General features: G+C 33.1%; 1 long non-coding RNA gene across 4 annotated transcripts; it reads right to left on the bottom strand.

Annotated features, from left to right (window-relative positions):
- Positions 1-104: 104 nt before the first annotated feature.
- On the bottom strand, positions 105-9,038 carry LOC130801163 (uncharacterized). 4 transcript variants are annotated; one of them, XR_009039521.1, is made up of 9 exons: positions 8,778-9,038; positions 3,085-3,365; positions 2,738-2,992; positions 2,362-2,650; positions 1,810-2,054; positions 1,536-1,714; positions 1,329-1,421; positions 1,090-1,206; positions 110-1,004 (listed from the first exon to the last, which is right to left on the bottom strand). It is a non-coding gene; the product is annotated as an uncharacterized LOC130801163 (long non-coding RNA). The 4 variants fall into 4 exon arrangements; XR_009039519.1 differs by having other exon boundaries at positions 111-1,004; positions 2,518-2,650; XR_009039520.1 differs by lacking the exon at positions 8,778-9,038 and adding an exon at positions 4,601-8,761 and having other exon boundaries at positions 105-1,004; positions 1,810-2,650; positions 3,085-4,516.
- Positions 9,039-24,042: the final 15,004 nt, after the last annotated feature.

Below are 24,042 nucleotides of genomic sequence, written 5' to 3'. Positions count from 1 at the left end.
TTTGTTAGCCTTGACAGTGAGGTTGAAAATTTGGAGACCATCACTGCCACTGCTATATACTGTTTCGATCCCCTTCCAAAATGCCTTTGCGGTTGGAAAATCGATGAACTGGTTGACTAGGTCCGGATGAATGCTTTCGATTATCCATGAGATAACCACTTAATCTCGCCTGGTCCATTGGCTATACTCTTGGTCCGTTTGTGGTGGTGGATCGGCGATGATATGGTTGAGCCGATCACGACCACTTAGGGCTAATTGCATCAACCTGGACCACATGGTGTAGTTTTGGTGAGTTAACTTTTCTGATATTGAGAATGTGGGAATCGAAATTGTGGTGGTGTTTGTGGTTGTTTCGGGTAGTGATGGAGGTGGCTTGTTGGTGTTTAACTGTGAGAACAGTTGCAAAAGCTGCCCCATTGTGACAAATTGGTCTGGCATGATTATGGTGTCTTTTGACTCCATTTTTTTTCTGTTAAGGTAAGGTTTAATTTTCCCGGTAGATGATGAAGCCGCTTAGACGATTTCTCCTCAGAAATGTCTTGGCTCTGATACCATGATTAAGAGAATAATCGAGTTTTAGGGTTTTCAATCTATTTTCTTCAATATACATAGTCATCTATATATACAAGAGATGTTTCCTAAAAAGAGAATATACAAAAATATTCTAATCCCTAAATGTACACCAAAATATATGGAGAATAATATGTTGCCTAATATTTAATATTCTAACAGTTATTACTTGGTTAAACGATTCAAGAGGAAGATGTTGCTTGAACAACGTCAATAATTGTGCCACAATTTCCTTCACGATTTCATCTTTATATGGTTGCAAAAATTCTTCAGGAACTTTACACCGCCTGCTGTAGCTTTATTACTCTTTTTTTTTTTTTTGCCAAGCACATTCTTAATTGTCGTTTCTTTTTTTAGTTTTCTTGGTTCATTACTTCATGAAATGCACTATCTCCATCAACTTTTGAATCCCATTGTACCTCCTCCATCTTATCCTATGATATAATTAAGATAAACATGTACCAACTATAAGTTTCTATTAAAATGCATACAACTAAGATGGCCAAAAATAGAACTTACAATGTTACTTTGAATAAGCTCGTGCGATGTTTTGTAATTTTTTCCTTCCTTTCTTTTTCCAGTTTCTTTGTACGTAAGAGCTTGAGACGGTGACTTATTCTCTTTATCCATTTGTTGCTATCAAAGAATATTAATACATTATTAAGGCCAACAATCTTTTGTAATACCCTAACTCATGATTACTATCATGAAAAATATTTAATGAGTAGAATAGATAAAATAATAAAAAATTCAATTACCAATTCATATTCCTTTCTTGCAAAGCTCTTTAGACCCATAGTGTGCCTATCAATCTGACTCATACTACTTTCCTTTTTTCTTCGACTTTATTGCTATATGTTATTCACAAAATAAAATGTAAATTGTCGCATCAAATTATTAGCACGATAAATTAAAATTGATAAAACGTATTTAAAAATTTTATATTGAGAATAAAAAAGAGATACCTCGATTCCATCCAAATTCCAATATTCAGTTAAATCCTTAACATGTGCTTCTGGAATTGAATCAGGTGCATTTGTCAATCTATCATTATTGTTGATGTATGCTTTAAAATGTTTTTTCTTCACAAAGCATTCTTGTCTTCGCCAAAGAATTCCAACTGATCGTAACACAAAATCTTTACCTTCATCGGAGATAATGTACTTTTTCAGCATTAAGCATTACATCATTTAAAAAAAAAAAAATCATATCTCAATACATAAAAAGAATGGTACTTACCTTTACATAACTCCAAATATTGTCCTTGTTTTCAACACGATGCCAATTAAGCTTGTTTAAAGGTGCAAGAGCAGAATTACGCGCTAAAGTCCCCAAAAACCGTGTAAACTTATCCACCGTATGATCATCAAGACCAATAGGCTTCCCTACTTCATTAAGAATGATACGCCTACGATCATCTATTGTCCATTCATGCACATCTTTGCACATTGTTGGTCCTATAGTTCGCTTCTCTCTTAAAGGTGCTACACAACAACATACAAAGATTATAAAACAATACGACTAAAGAAATAGCATATAAATCTAAAAGCTTTAATACGATGACAAAGAAAAGTGTTATAGCATCACTTCGCTCATTTTCTATCTCTTGGTTTATTAATGATTCATTTCGCATGTCCAATAGGTCACCATTATAACCAAATTCGACATCTTCTCCATCCATGTCATTTCTATCACATTCATTTGAATCCATAATGTAATCATAATCTTTTTCAAAATCAATGTCAAATGGTTCTTGTTGTAAATGACTTCCTAGTGATTTTGTTGAACCACCTTGATGCGATTTTTGCACAATAGATTGCTGTTGTGATCCATCATTATGTTTTTCTCTAAGTTGTTTCTCTCTCATTCTTGCTTTCAATTGCATATAAGCACTAATTGAGCCGGGAGAAACCATTGATTTACCATGACCCGTCTTTGTTTCGATACCTTGTTTCTCTCTCACTTGAACCTTACATTGCGTTTGACCTTGTGGCGGAACTTTTCCTTGTGGAACTAGCCTTGAGAGTCATTTTTTATTGCTTTGGTGATTCACCATGGAACTTTTTCTCAAAGAAAAAACCTTAAAAACAACATTGATAAAAGTTGATTAATTAAAATAGAATGCTAACCTATTATAATTCACAAGTATAATCAAATAAGAAATCACCTTCTTGGTGTGAAGCAATGAATTTGCACTACTTTTCCTGATCTCATGTGCATCTTCTTCGTTGCAATGATTCTGCTCATTATCTTCAGTGGATGCTTACTCATCATCAAGAACTTTACCTTGTAGTGGAACTCTCCCTTGAACCTCACATTGCTTTGTACCTTGTGGTGGAACTCTCCCTTGTGGAACCAGCTTTGAGAGTCGTTTTTTATTGCTTTGGTGACTCGCCATGGAACTTTCTCTCAAAGAAAAGACCTTAAAAACAACGACGTTGATAACAGTTAAATTAGTTAGAATAGAATGCTAAACTATTATAATTCACAAGTATAATCAAATAAATAAATCACCTTCTTGGTTTGAACCAATGAATTTGCACTACTTTTCCTAATCTCATTTTTTCATCTTCGTTGGAATGATTCTGCTCGCTATCTTCAGCGGGTGTATACTCATCATCGAGATCTTTACCTACCTTTTTTGATTACACCTTAATTTTCTTCGGATGTTTTGAGCCATTCATTAATTAATTTATTTCATAAGCCATTGTATTAATCCCTAAACCCTTCCTTCTTAGTTTGTTTTCTTCTATCCTCTTCTGCCTTATTTTTTCATAATCTGACATATTGAAGATCTTTGGTACAACCGTTAAATAGTGTCAGAAAAATGCATAAAAGTTTGTAAAAGAGGATATATTGTAAACGGATGACAGCCCACCTATACATTGAATTTTAAAGCAATAAAACACACTAGCTTTAGCAAAGAAAGTAAGAGAAGTCTACAAACAAAAACCGTCACCCTAACTAGGTCAAAAAGCATAAATAATTCACACTAACGGAAAGAAATACACACATAAGAGAAAGATTTACACAATTAACTGCATGATATTATATCAAATACTACTCAAAATTCTCAAGAATCTTGAAAAAGAAATATAGCTAGAAATTGTCTACCCATTTAAAAAAATATCATTCAAATATTTATGTTGACGGTTCAATCCAATCCCACTCTGGCTCATCAATGTCGGACTCATCATCGAAAGTATCAACACCTAAATCACTGCCAATGTTGTTTTGTTGCACCTGAACCTTAGGACAAGCATCTCCTCTACACGAACTTATATCTTCATCATTTACAGGAGCTAAATTTATATCATCATCAAGTTCAAGAACTTTGCTTTCATATATGTCTCTAGATTGCCCTTCAGCATAAAAAAATCTCTAGGCAACATACGATTCACATAATGCCAATCCTCTTCAAGGCCATCTTGAATATTGAATACATGATGAACTTGTGATGCCAACACATATGGGTCATCTTTGGAGATGAATTTCTTAAAATTTGCACGAGTGAGGCTGTAGTCGTCTATTTCCACTTAAAAACCAATCACATTCAAACAGTACAACACTAAATGCACCCCAATAATCTAACTCAATAATTTCTTTTATGACCCCGTAATAAGTGACCATACTCAAGGCAGGATTACAGTCCTTGCTACTTGCAAAGCTTGAAGTCAAAGCAGTCAATGAGACTCCACTATTTTGGGTTTTGCATTTCTCATCATGCTCTTTGGTGTAGAAGTGATAGCCATTACAAAAGTATCCAACACATCTCCTAGTAGTATTAGAAGGACCCAATGAAAGCCACTTAACTGGATATGAGACATTAGCTGACTCAATCTTTACGTTAAACCAATCCATAAATTCATTGCCATGTTGTTGAGCCTCCTTCCACCTTCTATTCTGCTTGTTTTTTGACTTATTTTTCACAACCTTCTCATGTTTCCTAAGATATCACCATAAAAGTAAGTAAATCAAATTAATTATAAGCCTAATATATTATATTGAACAACAAAAAATAAGTACTCACTCGATATAATATTGAACTTGCTCATCTTCACAGTTGAATAATACATAACGATGTGCCAGAGTCCTTGTCTTGGAATCTAGACTAAATGCATTTCCTTTCTTTTTTCCCTTCTTTTTCCTCCCAAGAGGACAACCGGTTATAAGGAAAAAAGATGACCCCTCATCTTTAACTTTATCATTTGTCCTATGACTTCATTAGATCCCTTCGATCGCATCTTTTCTCTGTCATTCAAATATCTAGAGCAGAATACCAAACACTCTTCAGCCAAATAACCTTCTGCAATCGACGTTTCAGGACGATTTCTATTTTTAACATAAGATTTCAAATTTCCTAGATACCTTTGAATCGGGAACATCCACAAATCACATAAAGGACCACCAAGCTTTACTTCATTGACTAAATGAACGGGCAAGTGAACCATGATATCAAAGAAAGATGGTGGGATTATTCTTTCAAGATCACAAAGAGTCTCACTAATCTCCGTTTGAAGGCAATCCAAATCATTTGGATGATAACTCTATTGCATATTAATCTGAAAAAAGGCACTTAATCTAATAAGAGGCAAAGCCACATGCTTTGGTAGAGATTTTATAACAGCAACCGGAAGTGATGCATTATTATATGAGCATCATGGCTCTTATACCCTAAAATTTTTTCCTCCTTCACTTGCTCACACCTTGCAAGATTTGATGAACACCCTTGCGGTAGCTTTGCCTTTTTTATAACTCCGCAAAATATTCTTTTTTTCCTCCTTCGTCATTGAAAATGATGCTTTAGGAAGCAAGACAAAGCGATAATCACCTGATTCCAAAAGATGCAATTCTTTTCTTATTCCTATTTCTTTCATATCTAATCGAGCTTTATGGTGATCTTTAGACTTTCTAGTAATGTCTATAAAGTTCCCAGCAAAATATTGCAAATTTTTTTTTCTATATGCATGACATTCAAATGATGACGACATTTGCCATCTTTCCAGTATGGTAGAGTGTAGAAGATTGATGATTTTCTCCAAGGAGTATCTATACTTTTCTTCTTCGGCTGCAACTTTCCAAAACTATTTTTCTAGTTTTCCTATAAGCTAACAATCTCAGCCCCTGTTAAAGGTTCCGGAGCTATCCTCTCCTCCTTTTCCCCATCAAAAGACTTTATATCATGCCGCCAAGGATGATTGACATCCAACCATCGACAATTCGCTCTATAGACTGATTTCTTACTATTATTTAAATAGCGATGATCAGTTTCATAATGACAATAAGAGCATGCAAACTTTCCTTTGGTGCTCCAACTAGACAACATAGCGTATTTTGGAAAGTCACTTGTTGTTGATTGTAAACCTGCATGCATCTTGAACATTTGCTTTTTGGATGCATCATAGGTGTGCAACCTATTCTCCCATAGATCTTTGAGCTTTTCCACCAATGGTTGGAGGTAGACATTAATGTCATTTCCTGGAGAGTTGGGCCCACGAATAAGTAAAGACAACATTAGGAATTCAGACTTCATACATAGCTATGGGGGTAAGTTATAATTGATCAAGACAACAGGCCATTAATTGTGTTGCGTGCTCAAAGTTCGAAATGGATTAAATCCATCACTTGCAAGTCTTAATCTAATATTGCGTGCTTCACTAGAAAAATCCGGGTATCGTTCATCAAAATGTTTCCATGCTTCACCATCAGCAGGATATCGAAGTAGATCATGTATAACCCTTTCTTCATCATGCCACCTCATTAACTCTACTGTTTTTGAACACATATACAGCCTTTGAAGCCTAGGCTTTAGAGGGAAATGCCAGACAACTTTTGCGGGGTCTAAATGAGCATCCTTAGATGAAAAATTATTCATATCTTCTAAATGTTCATTCCTTTTATCTTTCCATCTTGAGGCATGACACACATGGCAAGATGTAGCACATTCATGCTCTTTCCAATAAAGCATACAATCATTATGACATGCATGGATTTTATCATATTGAAGACCTAAATCTTTCACCACTTTCTTTGTCTCATTGAAAGATTTTTAGGCAATTTAGAATCTGCTACTGCTTCTCGAAATAATTACAAATAACCTGCAAAGGCAGTGGTCGTTATCCTATGTTTACACTTAAAAAGGAACACGCGAATGAGGAACGAAAGTTTTGAAAATGTTTTGCATCTAGGATATAGCTCTTCATTTTCATCTTCTACTAACCTATCAAACTTTTTAGCCTCTGTATTGGCTTCCTCTCCAACCCCTTCATGGTAACGTGGAAACATGGTTGCCACATCTCTGAGTATCATATATCAAACGTTCCATGCCATCTAGAAAATCGGGTGAATTGTCAACATTAGTATTTTTTGTTGAAGATGTGTCATTCTCATCACACTGCCATCCTTTGGTTCCTAGCATGAACCCATTTGCGATCAAATGATTGTACACTCGTCTCTACGATACCAAAACCGAAGATAACACTCTTTACATGGACAAATTATTTGATCCCCAATGGCTTGCGTAGCAAATGCTCGGTCTAAATAATCTAGAACGCCTTTCTCATATTCATTACTAGACTGTAAGAAGTTGGTCCAACTTACTCATTTTGTATCCTTAGTTAACCAACAAAACAAATTAATAAGTTTAGAAAGTAATTCCTTACATCTAGCATGTCAAAAACATGCATCTCAAATATTTTGCAGTTGCTCCTTATCCACAAATAATAGCAAAAGTTTTGACAAACATGAAATGGTCAAGACTTCAGAGATAGCTCATCAGTGAGTGAGTAGTTCAAGTGAGCGGATATGTTAGATCAATGCACGTCTTGTAGTTCAACAATGAGTCTTTTGGTTAATTCATTACAACATTAAATCACCACAACAAAAAACATACCAATTAAGACACAAAAACAAAGTAACCTATCTAAAGTATAAACAATACACAAGCTAATTTTAATTATAAATAAGAACATATGAAGACAATCCATATCCATTGACTCGGCCACATAAAACCATGTATATGACTCTAAGGAAAAGTGTTATGAGATCAATACTTATATGGAATTTTAAGAGTAGAACACCTTAAACCACTATCATGTAAAGTCAAGGATAATTTAATGGTTTTCCATAACTAAGAAAAACCATCATAAACTTAACTAGCTAAGGGAATGTTCTTAACTATCTACAACAACAGTTTTAGGCACACCGAAGTTGCAGTATCACCCAAAGTGTATCATTCACAAAGAGCACAAGACTAGGATATATACTACTTTGAACTACAGCAACAATCGCAAACCCATACACATTAAAGCAACAACATACCCGGTCAGTGCACACCAGTAATTTTGATGAATATTTAATGAAAAACAAAATAATCATAAACCCTAGAATTAGGAAATCAAGCCAAAAAGATAGAAAGTAAACAAGATGAAGAAGAAAAGTATATAACTTGCAATTACTCGGTTTTGAAAGCAACTGTGTAATTACAACAACTTTTAGTGAAGGAATCAAAGATATTCTGCAAATCACTTTGCACATTGGCCAACTCGTTTTTCAAAATGCTGTTGTTTACGTAAAACATAAATCTCATGTATGACTCAAGAGAGATAACCCATAAATAAATTAAACGTGAGAAAGATGGTTACTAATTATATGCATTTTACACTCAAGAAACAAAGAAAATTCTCAACATCAAAATTAAACTCATAACAAAAATAATGTCATTGTCAAATTAGAACTCAAAGATTGATCGGTATCAAATCAAAACTCAAATCAACTACTCAATCATACAAAAAATGATTGGCAATGCAACAAGTATAAGAAATTAAATAATTGTAAATGACATATTAAACAATCAAAAATATAATCAGCAATAAGTATAAATTAAAACAAAACTGTAACTACAATATAATCAGCAATAAGTATAAATTAAAACAATCGAGAATATAATCAGAAATAAGTATAAATTAAACAATAATATAATCAGCAAAAAAGCAATAAGAACAGTAACTACAATAATCAAGAATATTCATATTGAAAACAAAACTGTAGTTATACACCAATTTTCCGTCTACAACAAATTAAAATTAGGTTGATTACGAACTGTAACTATACGCCAATTTACGAAAAATAGCAGAATCTGAACTGTAACTAGCTATAGATTAAACAATACAAATTCATATCAAGAGATAAAAGATAGAATTACTTACCACCGATTTTATGGGAAATGTGAGGAAGAAGCAGTGGCAGAAGGATACCACTGACTACTAGCTAATGCAGAAGCAGCGACGCGGTTGATGGCTGGCGGGGCTGGGGGAAAACACGAAAGAACTGATCACTTACCCAGAATGAAGAAGAGTACTATGAATTTAGGGATTATGGAATTTCGAAAATTGGGTTAAGGAAGTGGATGGATGTTCGAAGATTGGAAGGATGCTGTTTCGCAAATCACTTAGTTTAATTAAAAGTTAATTTTGTTATTGGGTTAAACTATTTTCTTATAATTTTTAATATTTTTCCCTCATTTCAAAAATGTCTAGCGGTTTGAATTTTATTTCAATTTTTCAATTTTTATTTTTCTTAAAATTTTCAAATTGCTAGATTGATTTTTTTTTTTGTAATTTCAATTTTCTTTTTCCTTTTTTTGAAATTGTTGGGTTGAACTGTTAATTTTTAATTTTCTTCCCTCTTCTTTAAAATTTTTGGGATGAATTTTATTATTTAAATTTATTTAAATCTCTTCCTAATTAGTTAGTGTAAATTTTGAAAAATTAATTAGCTTGGATAAACTTAAAAAAAAATTGTTTGGGTTATTAAAATTTTTAAATAAGATGATTAAGGATTAAAGAAACTAAAAATTCAATACTAATTATTTTTAATTTTAGTTTTTTTATAAAAATAAAAATTTTAATTAAGTAGAAAAGTGTTATACATGGATTACTAATATAAAAAGTGTTACATATTACTAATATAAAATATGTTATCTAATTTAGCTAGTCTCTTGAGAGACCGTCTCTTTGAAAGACGTATCTCAAGCCCAACCCGTAAACATTAATGCCTACTTACCGTATTCTTAATGCCTACTTACATTATCCTTAATACTTACTTACTGTATCTTTAATACCTACTTTCAATATCTTAAATGTCTACTTACATCAATCTTAATGTCCACTTACAATATTTTAAAAAAATATAATGGCCGGCGTAACTAGAGATGGTCTCTCAAAGAGACCCTCTCTCACAAGAATTAGTGTATCTAATTAGTGTTACCAAATTTTAAAGTGTTACATATTAGTGTTGTCTATTAGTGTTACTAATTTTTAAAGTGTTACATATCATGTTACCAATTTTTAAAGTGTTACATATCAGTGTTATCAATTATCAAAGTGTTACATACTAGTGTTACCAATTCTAAAAATATTAGATATTAGTGATACTAAATTTGAAAGTGCTACATATAAGTGTTACCAATTTTAAAAGTGTTACATGATTGTGTTACGTAAAGATAAAGTGTTACAAAAGTATTACATAATCTTTTCGAAAAGGTAGATATCAAAAAGTGTTATTAATCTGCGTTACTTAAGGTCATTTTTGTACTAGGAAGAGATTACTCTCTTGGTACTCGCGCTCAAAATCTTCAAGTTAAAGCAAGTTTAAGAGAACTTGAACGTTCAAAGAGGGACAATCTCAATCTCTGAACCATCAACATGGTGATAGATGATGAAAAGGCTTCAATATGTGGACAAAACAGGAAAAAACAACAAAATTCCAAAGTAAAAGGCATGAAAAAGGTTAATGATAATGCTTGTTGGAAATGTGGAAAGGCCGGGCATTGCAAGAAAATTTGCTTTGTGTTTAAGAATAAACAAAAGAAGATGAAGGGTAATGCTTCTACAAGCAAAGACCCTCCTAATAAAGGTAATCTTGTAATTTTGGATGAAAATTCAAGTTTAAGTTTATCTTCCATAGATTTTAATGTGAAAATTGTGCAGGATGATGACATGTCTTGGTGGATCGATTCAGGGGCCTCGAGACATATGTGCAAGAGTAAACATTGGTTCAAAACTTTACACAATGTTATGGATGGGGAGAATCCCTACATGGGAGACAATTCATCAATCAAAGTCCCTGGCAAAGGACAAGTGGCTCTTATTTACATCGGGAAATACTTTAGTCCTTAGGGATGTAAACTTTGCTCCCGATATTAGTAGGAATCTTGTTTCCGGTCCTATCTTGAATCAATTAGGATATAAGTTAGTGTTTGAAGCCGATAGACATATAATATCTATGTGTAACTTTTTTATAGGTCGTGCTTATTTATGTTGTAATTTGTTTAAACTTTCTTTAAATTGTAATTTTGAAAACATGGTATTTAATATTAATATGTGTGATGATTTACATTATTTATGGCATCTTAGATTGGCATATGTTAATTTTGGTAAAGTTTCTTTTATGTCAAACCATGAGTTAATTTCTTTATGTGAACAAAAATCTGAAAATTGCAAAACATGCATGCTTAATAAGATAACAAGAACGCCTTTCAAGAGTGTTGAAAGAAAATCTGAAATTTTAGAATTTATACATAGTAATCTTTGTGACTTCATAGTACACCATCTTTAGGTAATAAAAGATATGTAATTACTTTTATTGATGATTATTCAAAATATTATTATATCTATCTTTTGCATTTAAAAGATGAGACACTTAACTCTTTTAAAGATTACAAGAATGAAGTTGAACTTCAAGTTAATGGTAAATTTAAGAGATTAAGAACTCTTTTAAAGGAGGAGAATACTTTAATCCTCATTATTTCTAATAAATGGGAATTATACATAAAACAACCGCCGGTTATGCACCACAATCAAATGGTGTGGCGAAAAGGAAGAATCAAACTCTTCAAGAAATGGTCAATTCCATGTTGTCATACGCAAACTTGAGTGATGGATTTTGGGAAGAAGCAATGTTGACGACATGTCACATTCTAAACGAGTTTCATCAAGAACCAATTAAGGAAACTCTTTATCAATTATGGTTCAAAAAGAAACCAAACATAAGTTATCTTAAGGTTTCGGGTTGTAGGCTATCGTAAGGGTACTCGGACAAAAGAGCAAGAAACTCGGTGAACGAGGTCTTGAATGCATTTTTATAGGTCATGCCAATCAAAGCAAAGCCTATAGGTTCTATGCTATAGAGTAAAATGACTATATACCGATCCATTCGATAATTGAGTCTAGAGATGGATATTTGATGAGAATAGATTCTCATCAATTGGTAGACAAAGAAATCTACACGTAAGTACCGATGACAATGTTGAACTTGAACATATTCAACAAGAAAATCCACAAGAAGATGTTGTTGATGACAATCAACAAATTGTCTTACAAGATACTCTATTGGATGAAGAAGATATTCCTAAAAGGAGTAGAAGACAAACAAAAGCTAAGACTTGTGGTCTCCACTTTCATGTATATCTAGTAGAAGGTACTAGAAATGACGTTCATTCTAGTGTTCTGTATTTTCTAAATGTGGAAGTAGACCTATTAACGTATAGCGATGCTGTAGCATCACAAGATAGTTCCTTTTAGAAAGAAGCTATCAATGATGAAATGGATTCCATCATGGGAAATAATACATAGGTATTTGTCGATTTACCTCCATCATGTAAACTGATTGGTTGCAACTGGATCTTTTGAAAGAAGATGAGAATTTATGTACTATCGATAAGTTTAAGGCCCGTTTAGTGGCACAAGGCTTTTGACAAAAGCACGGTATTGATCACTTCGATACATATGCACCAGTTGTAAGAACAACCACCATTCGGTTGTTGGTAGCGTTAGCTTCGATTCAGAATTTACTGATTCATCAAATGGACGTAAAAACCGCCTTTTTTGTGGAGAACTACACGAAGAAGTATATATGAAATAACCTGAAGGGTTTGTTTTGAAAGGACATGAGAATAAGGTGTGTAAACTTGCAAAGTCGTTATACGAAGTAAAAAAACCACCGAAACAACGGCATCAAAAGTTTGATGAGATGGTTTTGTGCTTTGGTTCAAACTGAATCAACCCGATAAGGCATTTATAGCAAATTCGATGGGCAAGGCAACGTAGTCATTATATGCCTCTACGTTGATGACATGCTCATATTTGGTACTGATTTAGTACGGGTTCAAGAGACAAAAGAATTTTTGACAAGTTCATTCTAAATGAAGGACATGGGGGAGGCCGATGTGATGTTAGGAATCAAGATCATAAGAGATGGAAATCGAATCAAATTAAGTTAAGCTCATTACATCAATAAAGTTCTTAAAAGATTCAATATGTTTGATATATCCATGATTTAAACCCCTATGGATCAAAATGTCAGATTTCGTAGACATGATAAAGAACCAGTTTTATAGTTAGCGTATTCAAAGGCTATTAGATCTCTAATGTATGCGATGACTTATACGAGACCTAATATAGCCTTTGCAATGGCAAAGTTAAGTAGGTTTACAAGTAATCTAGGGCCGCATCATTGGAAAGCAGTTAGAAGAGTGTTAAAATACATGAAGTGTACTATGGATCGTGGTACCACTTATAGTAGAGAACCTCCGATCTTCGAAGGTTATTCTAATTCAAGTTGGATCACAAATGAAGAGCAAAATTCTTCTACAAGTGGTTGGGTGTTCATTTATGGGAGAGGAGCCATATCATGGTCTTCTAAGAAACAAACATGCATTGTTGATTCCACTATGGCTTCTGAGTTTATAGCGCTAGCATCCGTAGGAAAGGAAGCAGAATGGTTACGGGATCTCATGTTTGAGATACCGATATTACCAACGCCTATATCACCGATGGCAATTCATAAGGATTGTAGGACGGCATTGGTGAAGACTTATAGTCAAGTATATAACGGTAAATCTCGTCATATTGCTCTCAGGCACAGGATAGTGCAAGGATATATAGTTAATGGGGTCATAGATGTTGATTATCTGAACACTAAGTTTAATTTGGCTGAATTCTTTACTAAAGCCATAAGTAGGGATTCAATTGAACAGGCGTCAATTGCAATCCGATTACGTTAACTAAAATTCAATAAGAACCAATTTACACACGATTGACGTCGTGATTGAATTCAATGTGGTGAAATTCCTTTTTAATTTTGAAAGCAATATAATTCTAATGACCCATAGTTGCTTTCTACCGTGAGTAGCGAGGTAATTGTCATTTAAAGTTCTCAAGGCCCAAAGTTGAAGAGCTCTTAGTGAAGTATCCATTCGCGGGGATATTTTATGCGTAAGGAGAACCTACCTATATAAGTTTGAAGTTTTGGCCACTTCAAGTAGTCAAGATTAACGTATAGACTATGATAAACTTATGAATAGATATGGACACAACCATTATAATGTGTCACAGAAATGACATTGTGTTATTTGTTCTATGTGTACTTCATCTTCAAATGATATTCGCAGGGATATCACTATAACACGATGCATAGAATGTTATTTTATGATCAATTTTTGAGAAAGAGAAAGAAAGTCCTAATGACTCAAGAAAATAGCAACTAAAATAGAAAAAAAAAATTCATAGTAATTATTTAAAAAGCAACTAAAATAACTATAATAGGAAACAACAAGTCTGCCACAATAGTTTTGGTTTTCAACATTTTCTTTACCTTTTGGACATTCGTTTTATGTCTATTGTCCCACTATTTTCATAGTGATTAATTAAATAAAATAATCATAACTTAATAATGTAGGTTTGCACAATGGATGATTTTTTATTAAATGATAGAAGTTGGATGTATAAAAGGCCTATCAACAGTGATTATAATATAAAATTCATGCAAGGATTAGAAATTTTCTTGAAATTTGCAATTAATAAGAGTGAAGTAGTAGGGATTACATGTTCTTGTATAAATGAAAAAATCTTGTCTATAAACATCCGAATGAAGTTAGGGAGCATTTGATGTGGAAGGGTTTTGTGGAGAATTATTACGATTGGAGATGTCATTGTAATGTATTACCTGGTGAAAGTAGTACTTCAACACACTGGAATGAATTGCAGTTATGTTCACTCGTACAAAATAATCAAGACAACGCATATGTGCGTATGGTGCATGATGCCGCTGCTAGTAGAATCCCAGACATGTACCAAACTTAAAACGATGAGCATCCTGAAAAACCTTTGCCTTTGAAATTACCCGAAGATTCAAACCCTCAAGCGAGGCAGTTTTTCGACATGTTAAGTGCGATAAACAATCCCTTGTATCCTGGTTGCAAAACATATATGCGAATGTCTATGATAGGTCGCATAACGAATCTAAAGAGAGATTTTCGCATTCCCGAAAGGTTGTATGATGAACTTTGCCTCATGATGAAAGAGGCTTTACTAGAACCAAATACAATGACAACCAACTTTTATGATACGAAAAAGAAAATAGCCGACATGGATTACCGGTAGAGAAAAACCAAATACAATGACAACCAACTTTTGTGAAAAATACGGTATAACCCATAACTTTTCACCTCCTAGGACACCCCAACAAAATGGTGTTGTTGAAAGGAAAAATCGCACTTTAGAAGATATGGCTAGGACTATGCTTATAGAAAATGGATTATCCAAACATTATTGGGCTGAGGCAGTTAATACAACAAACTATGTCTTAAATAGGTGTCTCATTAGATCTATACTTAAGAAAACCCCCTACGAGTTATTTAAAGGTAGAAAACCAAACATAGCCTACCTTAGACCATTTGATTATAATTTTTTTATCCATAATAATGGTATGGATAATCTAGGTAATTTTGATTCTAGAAGTGACGAAGGTATATTTCTGGGATACTCATTAAATAGTAAGGTTTATAGAGTGCTAAATAAGCGAACAAGTACGGTTGAGGAAATCATACATGTGGTATTTAATGAATCCGATAATGGAATATTAAGAGTTAAACCTTAACAAACATTTTAATGATGTAAATGCTGATGAATTAGATTCCAATGATCATAATGAAGATTAAAAGAAGAATATGCAAGATCCTATACAAAGTCTAAACGAGGTTGAAGAAAAATAGGTTGGGCGCATTGAAGACTCACACCCTGATCTTGAGACCTCAAGACCTGGAAAAAGCTCTTGAACGTACTGATTTAAGTACTCCAACTAAAGATTCCTCGAAGGAAGTAGGAATGAGTTCTCCAAATGATCACACACCATCCATACTAAGAATAAGGTTTAGATTGTCATCTCAACATCTTCCGGAAAACATCATAAGTGATTCAAACAAAGGTACTCAAACTCGATCCTCTCTTAAAATTTATGTGCATTTTCTGCTTTTGTTTCTCTTATGGAATTAAAGGATATAAAAGAAGCAATACAAGAACCGAAATGGATCATTGCTATGCAAAGTGAATTAAATGAATTTGAAAGAAACAAAGTTTGGGATCTAGTTGAAAGACCACCAGATCGTACTATTATTGGAACTAGATGGGTTTTTCGCAACAAGCTCATTGAGGATGGAGAGATAATAAGGAACAAAGGAAGGCTAGTAGCTCAAGGTTATAATCAAGAAAAAGGTATTGATTATGACGAAACTTTTGCTCCCGTAGCAAGGTTAGAATCTATTCGAATCATGCTTGCTTCTGCTTCATATATGAATATAATATTATAACAAATGGATGTTAAATGTGCTTTCTTAAATGGCTACGTACAAGAGGAAGTATATGTTAAACAACCACCTGGTTTTGAATCCGGATTTGCCTAATCATGTGTTTAAACTAAACAAAGGATTATATGGCTTGAAACAAGCTCCAAGGGCTTGGTATGACAGATTTAGCTCACATTTACTTGAGAATAATTTTCAACGAGGTAAAATTGAAAAAATCTTTTTATTAAGACCAAACAAAAAGATATTCTTGTTGTTTAAGTATATATTGATGATATATTGTTTGGAGCTACTAATGATTCTTTGTACAAGGCATTTGAAATGAGCATGATGAGAGACTTAAAATTTTTTTCTTAGACTACAAATAAAGCAAAAGTAAGATGCCATATTTATTTGTCAAAGTAAATATGTTAGAGATCTATTAAAGAAGTACAATATGGGTCAATGCAAAAGTGCTAATACGCCTATGAGTGCAACACTAAGTTTAGATCAAGACATAAATGGTAAGAGTGTTGATCACAAGTCTTATAATGGTATGATTGGTACTTTATTGTATTTAACAGCTAGTCGTCCGGATATAATGTTTAGTGTTTGTTTATGTGCTCGTTTTCAAGCTAATCCAAAAGAATCTCACTTAACAGCAGTTATGAGAATTCTTATATATTTACATGGGACTAGAGACTTCGGTCTATGGTAACCTTGTTGTGGAAATTTTGCTTTGATTGGTTTTTCAGATGCGGATTATGTTGGTTATAAGGTGGATAAAAAGAGCACTTTAGGATCGTGTTAATTCATGGGATCATCATTGATTTCATGGCATTCTGAAAAGAAAAATCCAGTGGCTTTATCTACGGCAGAAGCATAATATATAGCAGCCGGTGCATGTTGTTCTCAAATCTTATGGATCGCACAACAGCTTCGAGATCTTGGAGTTGATCTCAAAGGTATTCCAATTAAGTGTGATAATACAAGTGCAATTTGTATTACTAAAAATCCAGTACAACATTCACGTACGAAGTACATTGAGGTACGTCACCATTTCATACGTGATCATGTTGAAAAAGATAATATTACTCTATCTTTTATTCCTACAGAAAATCAATTAGCTGATATATTTACAAAACCTTTAAGTCCTGATCGTTTTGCATATATTCGTATGGAACTTGGAATGTTAAATGATGTTGCATGAACTTAGGGGGAGTAAGAGTACAATAAATACTAAATACTAAGTATGTATTTAGGGGGAGTATTTCAATTTATTTGTATGATTAGTTTACTTGTAAAATTTCTGATTGCATATACGTGTCCATGTTTGTACGTATATTTAAGGGTCGAAAATTAAATTTCAATTTCTTAAAAATATATGTTACATATACATATAAAATATAAAAAATTGGTTTTAAAAATAAATACGTTTAATTAATAAAGCATATTTAATTTTCTTAAACTAAATTTGTGTGCTTGAAATTTATAAATTGGACGTCAACTATAGGGGTGTTCGGCAAATAGCTGATAGCTGATAGCTGGTAGCTAATTGGAACAACTGATTTGACTAGGTGATTTTATTTACTAATTTTACCAGCTGGTTTTAATAGTTGATTGTTAAAAAGTGTTTGGAAAAATATAGCTGATAGCTAAAAGCTGATTAGTGTAAAAAGATCGATAAGAACATGATAAACTTATTATTAAATGTATACTTTTATTTACAAACTATTAATGAACTATTAGCATTCATATAAATGTATAAAAATAATTTAGATGTTTAAATATTACAAAGTGATACGTATAAAAAACACTTAAGAGTAAAACTAAAAAAATACCTATTTTATTAATATGGAGTATTTACAACTAAATACTCCACTTAAATTACATTTTATTTTTCCATTTTTTATCTCCTTGAACTCCTAATCCCCTCACCTCCTCTCTTTCTCTCTCCTTTCTTCTTCAACTCCTAAAACTACGATTCTAAAAGCTTCAATACCTATGCTAATGAAATTAACCTACAAAACTTCAATTAAACAAAAGCAAGAAACATAATTACGATTCCAAAATTTAATCTTCCTTCCTTTACCCTTTCAAATCCCCTTTCCCCTAATGTTATTTCCTTTGTTCTTTTTTGTAATTTATGGCTTGAGTTAGAGGTAATGTTGTAGTTGTAATTGGTGACACAATTATTAACTATGGAAGTGGTAATTGCCATGGATGAAGTTGTGATGGTATGATTGTGCTTGTAATGGCGTAGAGGAATTAACATGATAAGTGAAATTAGGGGTACTGGAAATGGGAGTTGTGTTATCAAAAAGTATGGGAATCAACTGATTCGAGCTGAACACACTGGGTTTTCCAGCAAGTTGAAAATAAGCTTATTGATCTCAACAAGCTCTTTGAATAAGCTATTTTACCAAACACTATTTTAGCTTGTTTGACCCTCTCATCAAGCTAAATCACACAATCAGCTAAAATTTCCCCAACCATATCTTTTACCAAACACCCCCCATGTCTTAACTTCTTATTCATGAATTTAGTATTAATTTAACTAGTTTTTAATTAGGTTCATGATTACTATACTTGTTCATCCCCTCACGTCACTCAAACACCACAAACCGGTCAAATTTCACTCACACTCATTGTTGCCTTTTCCCCAAGTTGTCAAATCACAACTTTATGATGTACACATCCATTGTTCTTCATTTTTCTTTTTAAATGCTTGTGATCTGTCTCTTTCCATACTTCACTCCAAAATTTCTGATTTTGTTCATCTTTTTCAAGAAATTTTTCGAATCCCTTTCAAGCTTTCAAGATTAAATCCATGGCTCCCAAAAGAAAATTAACTCGTTCTTCCATCAAATCTGAAAAAGGGAGAATTCTCAAAATCTCTAAGGCTTGAAACCCTAAATTCAACAATGCCTTCACTTCTCGCTTCTCTAGAGGTTCCCAAAAATTGGTTTGAAAATCATACGGCTTTTGGACGATGGATAAACACTTTCAAACATCGTTCTTTGTCTTTTGTTGATATTCTTGACTACAATTTCTTCTTGTTCGAAGATTTTAAAGTTGTATCTTCTTTCATTCAAACAACTCCTGGAAAAATGTCGGATCCAATTTCAGTTACTTACCCAATTCTTGTTAAAATCTTCTACTGCAATTTGTCTTTCATAACTGTTGATGGGTTCCCGACCTTAACATGTTTTGTCAAAGGCCAAGAGATTGTGATCTCTAAAACCCTAATCAATGACTTGGTTAAATTCTCTTTTGATATGGAAGATTCTACCCTCAATTTCGTTGCTCTTCAAAATGCGAAATATATGTTTGTTCTTGCCTCTCACTCTGATTTTTCTCCAACAAAACAACTTACCCACAATGGTTTGAATCTTTGTGGAAAGTTATTGCATACCGTTCTTGTTAAAACTGTTCTCTTCCGAAATTCTTCTTGTGAACTTGTCATAGATGCACACCTAATTCTAATGTGGAAGGTTGCTTCTGTAAAAACTGTTGATTATGCCTCCCTTATCATTTCAACCATGCATTTTTGTAGCTCCCCTTTAGGAAACAGTGCTCTACCTTATGCTAATTTTTTGACATTGGTCTTTGACCATTTTAATTTGCTCTCTGATTTGAAGGAAGTAGATTATTCTGGTCCACAATCTCTTTCTAGCAATGTCCTCCCATCCCTTGGCATTTTCAAGGTTAATGGTAAGTATGAGTTATAATCACACTTATCATTATTTGAGAAAGAGGATCTTCAAAAGATCCATGGGAAGAAGCTCTCTTGTCTTGAACCACCGCTCAAAGAAAACACCACTCATTCACGCCTCCAGTCTCTTGACTCCGAGGTCAATGAAATGAAAATGTCCATCCTTGTTTTACACGACAAAGTGTCTACTTTAACTTTTATGTTAGACACTTTCATGAAAGAAATGAAAGGTATGGTCGTTAAAGATGTGGTTGTGGAAGAAAAGTAGAAGAGGGAGAGGCTGATGAGAAGAAGGAAGATGTTACCAAGGAAGAGGAAGAGGAAGAGGAAGAGGAAGAGGAGAAAGAGGAGAAGGAGAAGAAAGACGAGGAGGTTGCTACCCCGATCAAACAAGCACCACCATCACCACCTGTTGAGGCTACCCCAGTAGCTGAAGTGACAACTTCCCTTATAAACCGAAGGCTTCCAAGAAGAGGAAGACTAGGTCTAAGAAGTAATTTTTAAGATGTTGGTTTGATGAACTTTTTTTTTATTTCGGAAAACAGTTTGGATTTTTAAAAAATACAATCTCAAACATGTAAATCCCTATTTCTTTTTAACGAAAGTAAAAAAGGTGGAGAATTATTTTGGCTTGTAATAGTTTAGTTTTTATTTTGCATCGCATCGTAGCTTAATTTTTTGCATGTTGCTTGCTTGGTTGCTTGATTGTTCATTTTCATGCTATTTCATGTTATTGTTCATCTTCATGTTCATATTCATGTTCATATTTATGTTATTCATGTCCATCATTTTCATTCTTGATTATTGATGTTCATTCGTATGCTTGTTGATAATCATAATATATTATTTATGATACGATCATATGATCTTAAAATATTGATATTATGTTGATATGATATTATAATAAAATATTGATAATTGAATCTTTGTATGAATGTGGTTGGTTATTTATTTACTTGTTATTTGGATAATGGTTTATTATATTAATGATTTATGCATGTATTTTTATTGGTTTATACTTATGTTATATCATGTTCACTGTTCTGATTTGAAACGGTTTTCAAAGCCTTGAAAAATTTCTGCTTAATAATATCTTAATATGTTTTATAAAATATCTAAGTGTTTGTTCTTATCATGTTTTTCAATTCATATTCACCAAGTAATGACCTAGTAATATGATTTAGGAAAATATGGTTTTGACTTTCATCAAGGGGGAAATTGAAGTTTCAACTCCTTTAGGTGATGATATTCAAAACACATATTAAATTATACAAATAAATTAAGTAATTATATTTGGTTGTTTAAATAGATCCAAAATCATATTAGATATAAAGTGGTTAATTGATAAATAATTTAAGTCCAAAATATATTGAATTAAGTTTGAAATAAAATGACTTAAGTTAATTGTCTTTATAAGATAAGGTTAAATTTAAATTAAATATAAACGTTTATTTAATAGGTAATTATTTATTGTTACACGTTTTAATACTTGATTAATTTGAATAAATAATTTTCTTGGCAAACAAGTTAATACTAATTATAGGTTTTCCTATAAGTGTGGAGTTATTTTTAACCTCACCTAAAAATAGGAAGAATAATTCAAATTAAGCTAAAACATAGGAACTTTATATGGCTTATCTTTTCCCATTGTTATTATTTCAATTATTAAATTTTAAATGTTTTGCATGAGTATTAACGTGGCAGCACATCAAAGAATTGAAATAGCTAAAAAATAGTGTCAAAAATGTGTTTGAACAAGTATTAAGTGGAGCGTCAATTTTACTTGCGGCTCAAGGTTTTGAAGACTGGTTCAGATTGATTAGATTGGCGAAATAATAGGATGAAGTTTTCTTGGTTTGAAAGACTATGTTGAGGCGTAACATATATATAAGAAGCTTCATTCAAGGATTAAGGATTGCAACACTACTCATAAATTAGATTTTTATTTACTTTGAGTTCTAGTATTCAAAAAGTGTTGTAAACTTAGTTCATCTAACTCTTTCATTTGTAATAGGATTTAGAGTGAAAAAAAAATTTAGAATTATAGTTATCATCTACGCCTAAAGCTTGGAATACTTTTTAAAGTATTCATTTTGTTTTCTCTTTTGTGAGATTGGGATTAGTACTTTTATTAAGGGAACTTGTAATACGTTCTTCAAGGGGAAGAACGTGGTGAAAGAAGATAGAGAGATCTTCTAAGACATCTTAAGTTCATCAATAAAAGGCGTTGATTCCTACGGGTTGGAAGAGAACCCATAGGCCAGGTGCAGGCTATTGATAGCTGAACCTCATTAACTAATACCTTGTTCTTGTTTAAGTCTATTTTCGCACATAGTTCCAGAATACTGTTTTAAAAGGTCTCCCAAGCTCTTAAGCTAACCTTCCAGAGAAAAATTTAAACGGGCATACTCTCTATTCACCCCCCCCCCCCCCCCCCCCCCCCTCTTTAGAGAGTATTCGATCTTCTATCAATTTTCCTTCGGGTTGTTTTATGATTGTTTTAGGTGTTTTTTGGTGGCAACAAAGTAAATTTCCATATGGTTGAAGCTTTGGCACACATATTGAGCCTTTTCTCAAAGACCTCGCATTATTGGAAACCCCTTTGTGCCTTAAAACACCCAAGAGGAAGAGGAATTTCCCTGATTCGACCAAATGCATCACCTATTCGGTCGAATGAAGCTTCTGGATGCTGAGGCAATATTTCCAATATCGCTGGAATGGGCGAATTCACAAAGATTCGACCAAATGAAAGAGATTCGACCGAATATAAAGGATTCGTCCAAATAAGTCCTGTGATTCGACCGAATGGTCTTCAAAGCTGGTTCACTACTATATTCAACCGAATGGCCACCTCATTCAGCTGAATGAGTCTGTTTCTATATTAAGTTTCTTCTTAATCAAGACTTAAGGGCTAATTTCGGGATTTCAAGGCACCTTTGTTTTAGAGGGTATAAACCAAATTTCTATATAAATCCCAATCTATCATCCATCTTAACCCTAATACATTCTTTAGTGCAATTTATTTTTGCTCTTAAGCTTTTCTTAGTTCATTAAACCCTAGTTTTCCATAGTTTATGCTTTCAATTTTTGTATTTCCGAGTTTTCCACTTTCTAGCATTAGATTTCAATATTGGTTCATGAATCTTCACTACTTCTTATTGCAGTTTCAACATTGGTTTGTAAGTATTAATCTCCTATTTACTTTTGAGTTTATTAATTACATTCATTGTCTTGTTTACATTTATTGCTATCTAGAATAGACATTACATAATCTTTTGTTCTTGTATGCTTCATTTAATGTTCATTATGTTTATGGTTGTTGGTTCATTGATTATCTTTGCTTTGTATTCATTTATCATATGTGAGTAGTTCTTTTTGGCGGTTTGATTAATGAAACCCTAGGAATTGCTATGTTCTTCATTGTTTAAGATTTGAGAAAAGATAACAATATTTAGTCCTTGAAACTAAACACGAATCTTGTCCTGCAATTCCTTTGGAGACATAGGGCGATTATATAGTTCGTTCATTGTGATTTGTAGAATCACCAACTTCCTCTCGTACTCTTAGGTATCTAGACTAGTTATTGTTCGATTTCCTCTACCTAAAATTCCTTCTTTATAAATCACTTTCCTAGGATGAATCTAATCTTAACCTCGTTTTCTTTCCTTCGATTTACATCGTCATTTAACTTTGCTAGTCATTAATGTCATTAGTTTTAGAACTTAAACCCATAAAACCGTGTAATATTAAGACATAGAGTTTATTGATATGCTTTGTCCTCATGGTTCGATCCCCTACCCCATTATACTATTCCATATGTATTAATTTTGGCCATTAGCAGCAATAGAGGATAGGACTGGAATAGTATCAATTTTGGCCATTAGAGTAAAGAGTTGTATTGAAAGCCATAGCTGAATGTGAGAGATTTACATTACTCTCTTTGCAAACTGGATATCTCGATCTCTGTGCCTCAAATTTAGGATCATATCTCCTTAGTGGGATTCAACTAGTGCTTCTAGGTGGTAACTCATACTTGTTTGGTATCACATCGATAACATTATTAGAGTTATTATTAATCACTTGAAAGACATCATTTGCCTTTTCCAGCTCAAGATGCTCAATAGGTAGGATTGGATGC

The sequence above is a fragment of the Amaranthus tricolor genome, chromosome 15 (genome assembly GCF_026212465.1).
Source record: "Amaranthus tricolor cultivar Red isolate AtriRed21 chromosome 15, ASM2621246v1, whole genome shotgun sequence".
Taxonomy (NCBI): domain Eukaryota; kingdom Viridiplantae; phylum Streptophyta; class Magnoliopsida; order Caryophyllales; family Amaranthaceae; genus Amaranthus; species Amaranthus tricolor.
This window is presented reverse-complemented; position numbering and strand designations above follow the sequence as displayed.